The sequence below is a fragment of the Thamnophis sirtalis genome, unplaced genomic scaffold, assembly GCF_051295495.1.
Source record: "Thamnophis sirtalis isolate CommonGarterSnake01/CBP01778 unplaced genomic scaffold, rThaSir2_p1.2 scaffold_8, whole genome shotgun sequence".
NCBI classification, from domain to species: Eukaryota; Metazoa; Chordata; class Lepidosauria; order Squamata; family Natricidae; genus Thamnophis; species Thamnophis sirtalis.
Window position 1 is genome coordinate 38514672 of NW_028261388.1, and position 5527 is coordinate 38520198.

The following is a 5527-nucleotide window of genomic DNA, read 5'->3' on the forward strand; positions in this document are numbered from 1 at the left end:
ACCCACAGAGTAGGTTCGAACAATTTTTGAAACCCACCACTGCCTGGGACCACCCTTTGGTGCTGTTGCTGTGGCTGCTGCTGCTGGTATCACAGCTATCTTTCTGCCTGACCCCATTTATTTTTCCTTCCCATTGTTATGCTGATCCCAAAGAAGCTGTTTCAGCTCTGACAGAATAGTGGGAATGGAAGGATTTATATTCCTTGCAGACAGCTGGTCATTTGCATCCTTCTTCAGTCAAAGCTGAAGAAGCTTCTTGGATGAGAAGCAAAACATCTTCAAAGAAAAAAACGAAGTCCAGTTGCCTCCTGAAAAAGCACTTTTGGGACAACTGTGACCTGGATGACTGAGAATCTCTACAGATTTTTAGAATAGGATAGGATAGGATGGAATTCTTTACTGGCCAAGTGTGATTGGACACACAGGGAATTTATCTTCGGTGCGTATGCTCCACATACACTTATGTGTACATAAAAAGACAAAATAATTCATCAAGAATCATAAGGTACAACACTTAATGATAGTCATAGGGTACAAATAAGCAATCCGGAAACAATATCAATATAAATCATAAAGATACAAGTAACAAAGTTACAGTCACACAGTCATAAGTGGGAGGAGATGGGTGATAGGAACCATGAGAAGACTAATAGCAATAGTAATGCAGCCTTAGTGGATAGTTTGACAGTGGTGAGGCAATTATTAGTTTAGCAGAGTGATGGCATTCAGGAAAAAACTGTTCTTGTGTCTAGTTGTCTTGGTGTGTCTAGTTGTCTATAGTGTCGTTTTGAGGGTAGGAGTTGAGACAATTTAAGCTATACAATTTGGGATGAACACCCTTTGAATGGTGTGGGAATAGAAATGGATTTCCAGAGGAAAAACTGCAGTCTACAGGAACCAGGAGCACTGCTCAGGTGACCTTGAGGACACAGATAAACCTCCAAGGGCTTCAAAGGATGTAAATGACCAGCTGTCTGCAAGGCATATAAATCCTTTCATTCCCCACTATCCTGTCAGAGTAGAAGCAGCTTCTTGGATGAGAAGCGAAATGTCTTCAAAGCAAAAAACAAGAAAGTCCAGTTGTCTCCAGAAAAAAAACTTTTGGGACAACCGTGACTGGCTGACTGAGAATCTCTACAGATTGTTACCCTGGCGCTCACTTCATATTCATTGTCGCGGGAAAAACTGGAAATCCGACGGCGGGGAGAGGTTTTAGCAAGCAGGCTAAGGAGTCCCGCCGGACAAAAGTTGCAGAGGCAAAGCCACGGCGCGGCTGATCCACGAAAACACGCAAATGTTTCTTGCACAATAAGCGTTTGAAGCGAATTCCAAATCATCCTGACGGCCGGCTTGTTATTGGCAGAAAACCCAACTCTCCCGTTTCTAAGTTAGGCATAAAGGCGTGTTTACTCGGTAACCAGCGCAAAGGACTTTTGGCGGGTCTTCTCGATCAGCATTTTTCACCCTCAGTAACGGGCGGACTTCAGCTCCCAGAAGTTCCCAGCGAAGCCTGCGTGGCCGGGGAGTTATGGGAGTTAAAAAGTCTCCCTTCTTGACGTTGACATATTTGGATAAAATTCTGCACTAAAGGACGACAACTATGAAAAATGTGTCGGATTATTTCGGGATCCTCTTCCACCCTCCTGTTCCCTTAATTTGACACAGAACCCCGTAAATACGTCTTTGTTTCTATTTGAATGTTTTCCAGATTAAAACAAACAAACAAACAAACGCGGGATACCTCCGGGACTCTCCCGGACCTTCCACGACCTTGTGCGAAGGTCAACTTGTACCCTGTTTGCCGTAACAGAAAACGTATCCATGTTGTAATAAGTACATTATTACATTGTACATATATATACAATGCGAGTATGCAACAGGCGTTATACTTAATCCAAATAACGTTCTGTCCCAAGAACATTTGCCTTTGAATGGGATTTTATTGACTTTAGAAAATGCACAGATATTAAAACAAAACAGTCTTTGGTGTGGTGAAACAATGACCAGGAAATCACCACCGTTTTCCTTCGAACAAATAAAGTGACGAAGCAACGACTAAAGTTAGGATCCAGAAGAAGAATAAGAGCAAATTTATGGACTGGCTCGTTGGTCTAGGGGTATGATTCTCGCTTAGGGTGCGAGAGGTCCCGGGTTCAAATCCCGGACGAGCCCTATTTTTTTAAAAAAAATTATTTTCTATAATATACAGGATTGTTTTAAAAAAACACGTAAATTAGTATTTTATAGGTAGTTATGCTTTCGGCTCACTCCAGAACTTTAGAAAACGTCGAAGAAGGATTTAGTGACATCAACTGTAGTGCAGTTCGTTTCCCAGCGACGCTGCAATGTGAGGGACTTTTTCCCTCTTTTTATTATCGATCAATTCATCCTACAAAGTGTAAGAAAAATAAAAAAGGAAGCCTATTCCTTTTTCCTTTGTTTACTCCGCTGCTTTCCTTACGCACAAAATAAGAAGTCGTGGTAAGGAATGCTACAAAGGTTTTTTTTATCAAAAGGACAGACTATAAACGCTCATATAAATGCGAAAATATAAATGCGGAATTTCAAACGTAGCTCCGGTATCCTGTCAATCCGTTCTCCTCAAGTTTGAGGAGATTATTTATTTGCATCTTTTGGCATCATGTCCTTGCTTAATTTGTTTTGATGAAAGATTTTGTAAAATATTTTTAAAAAAGGCCTCACACCCCCTTCAAAATACGAAGGAAACGAAAGCACTTCCTCCGACTACGGGCTCGTCCGGGATTTGAACCCGGGACCTCTCGCACCCGAAGCGAGAATCATACCCCTAGACCAACGAGCCGCTCTCAGTGAAACGCTCCTCGGCTGGCTTCTTCACTTTTATCCCGCCCCTCTTCTACTGCGCAGTCTCCCAAGGGTTGGCTGCTCCGTTAGCACTGCTGCGTTTACTCTTTTGGGGAAATGGCTCCACGTTCAGTACCACTAGCCGTGGCGTTTGAATTCGCTTCTCGCCTGCCTGAAAGATCTGCCGTTAGCGCCCCCCTCCCCGCTCGTCACGGAGAACCTTTTCCATTTTTACTCAGTCCCCGAAGACGCTTTAGCCTGCTGGGAGGAAGACTATACCACTTGGCTCTCGAGGGGGGGGTTACTTCTTTCTTTCTTCAGAAGTTCTCTTTGACATAGCTTATAGTAAATGCAGGGTAGGAATCTGTTCGTTTCTAATGAGACGATAAGCTTTATGAAGTTAATTATGGCAAGCCCTTCCCTTTCCTCCTTCCTTCCCTCTCTTCTTCTCTTCCCTTCCCCCTGTCCTTTCCCCTTTCCTTCCACCTTTTATTTCTTTCCCTTCCCTTTTCCCTTCCTTTCTTTTCCTTCCCTTCCCTCTTCCATTTCCTTTCCCCTTCCCTTCCCTTTTCCCCTTCCTCTTTCCTTATCTTTTTCCTTTCCTCTTCCCTTCCCCCTTTCCCTCTTCCCTTCCCTCTTTCCTTTCCACTTTCCTTCCCTCTTTCTTCTCCCTTTTATTTCTTTCCCTGCCCTTCCCTCTTTCCTTCCTCCTTTCTTTTCCTTCCCATTCCACTTTCATTTCATTTCCCCCTCCCTTCCCTCTTTCCTTTTTTTCCTGCAAAGTTCCAACTGATTACCCCCTTCTTTCTAAATAATAAAGTTTTCAAGTCAATTTGTCTAGGGGTCCTGTGCCTCAGACATGACAATAAGTAAAAGATCCTGAAAAAAACTTCATTGACTCCTGACTTTTTGCAGAGTTTTCTAAGATAAAGTACAGGAGGGGTGAAGAGTGGAGGGATGAGTTAGATACATGCACCTGAGAGGATAGAATATAACACTTAATATGCATCACTTTTAGCTTTTTCAGACCATAAGAAGCGTTTAAAAGAGCATTTTATTCATTTATTTTGAATGTAGACGTTTTTTCCCCAGAAATCTCTATTTTCATGGTCTGTAAAATGTATATGATCAGCACAACTTTGCTCAGCACAAATCTGTACATCCCAGTGGACAAATCCAGACATCCATATGAACAGGAAGATGAGTGTCCTAGACATGCTTCTTTTACTCTGAGGTATAGCAACTCTCTGCTTTTACTCAAAACTCTCCATCAGCATTCCCCAATACCATGTTTTTCAGATAGCTTGAAGCAACATCAATAAACACCAGCCAAACTGCATTTTGTGAGAATTATTGTCTATGGAGCACACAATTGTTGATGAGGCTTTGATATCATTGAGAAAATGGTAGTTTTCTTCCATCTCATTGGATATAGTAGTTTCTGTCCCATCACAGCTTTTAACATAAACATTATAGATTTTTGTGTAATCAGTAAGAAGTGATATTATGAAAGACCATGCTTACTTTTCACATGTTTAAACTATTAGTGAATGATCACACATCATTCATCTCATAGCCATTTAATCTAAGTGTGTATGTTTAGATAAATCTAGCTGTTGAAAACAGTTCATGGATTTGATGGACTTGGTGTTAGTTTAGGATACTACAAGTTTTGTTATTTTGCTGCAAAACATAACAATTTAATTGAAACACAAATGCCAGAGACATGTCCTGTTAAGTAATTCACTGCTCCTTTACCCAACCAGATTGTTCAAATGAAATATGGAAAGATAACATAGACCAAAAACGATACAGTGATAGCACTGAATTTACAACTGGAGGCAGAATAAGTGGGTTTTCCATAAAATGTTTCCATCAGAATAATAGATTATTACATTTCTTTATATTTTGGCAGCTGCAGAAATGAATTAACATCCAAAGATATCTGCAAGGAAACTGACAACCTACTGGTTGATGGGTATTATAGTTCAGAGCATTTGAAGGGCAACATATTGTGAAAACCTAATCAATAAAGATCTAAGATTAGGCAGTTTTCCCCCAGCTTTGGAGTCACTGTTCTTGTTAAATCTGGAGGGAGGGAGGGAGGGAGGGAGGGAGGGAGGGAGAGAGGATAGATAGATAGATAGATAGATAGATAGATAGATAGATAGATAGATAGTATAAATTTAAACACAAGAATACAAACTAAAACAGACTGAAGAAAAGGGAAAAAAAACAAAGGTGCAAAAAGAGAAAGTTACAAAAAATTGGAAAGATATAAAGAAGTGAGTTCTGATTATTTACAGCATTTATAAGTACAATTATTGACCCCTCTCTAAAATTACATTATCACTCTTCTATCTCTTATCTAATCTTCAAAACTATGTCATAAATCCATTTATATGCAAGTTCTGCCATCTTCACCAACCATTCATCCATTGTAGATATTACCAAATCTTTCCAACTTTGTGCATAAAAAATATCTTGCTAAAGTTATATATAAAAATAACATTCTATAACTTTTTTTCCAAATAACCATCACTCTGAAGAAGAAAATTTCTAATTTCATTTGAATATTTTATTTATTTATTTGTATCCTGCCTGTGTTATTTTTACAAATAATTCAAGGCATATCCAGCATACTTTCCTCCTGTTTTCCCCACAAAAATCCTGTGAGTTGTTAATCGTCTAGATTAGTTGAATC

The 5527-nt window shown here is 40.0% G+C and overlaps 2 non-coding genes across 2 annotated transcripts; one reads left to right on the forward strand and one right to left on the reverse strand.

The window, feature by feature from the left end:
- The first annotated feature begins 2100 nt into the window (after positions 1 to 2100).
- Positions 2101 to 2172, forward strand: TRNAP-AGG (transfer RNA proline (anticodon AGG)). The gene has a single exon. It is a non-coding gene; the product is annotated as a tRNA-Pro (tRNA).
- Positions 2173 to 2749: 577 nt separating this feature from the next.
- TRNAP-CGG (transfer RNA proline (anticodon CGG)) lies at positions 2750 to 2821 on the reverse strand. Its single transcript has one exon. It is a non-coding gene; the product is annotated as a tRNA-Pro (tRNA).
- Between the last annotated feature and the right edge of the window lie 2706 nt (positions 2822 to 5527).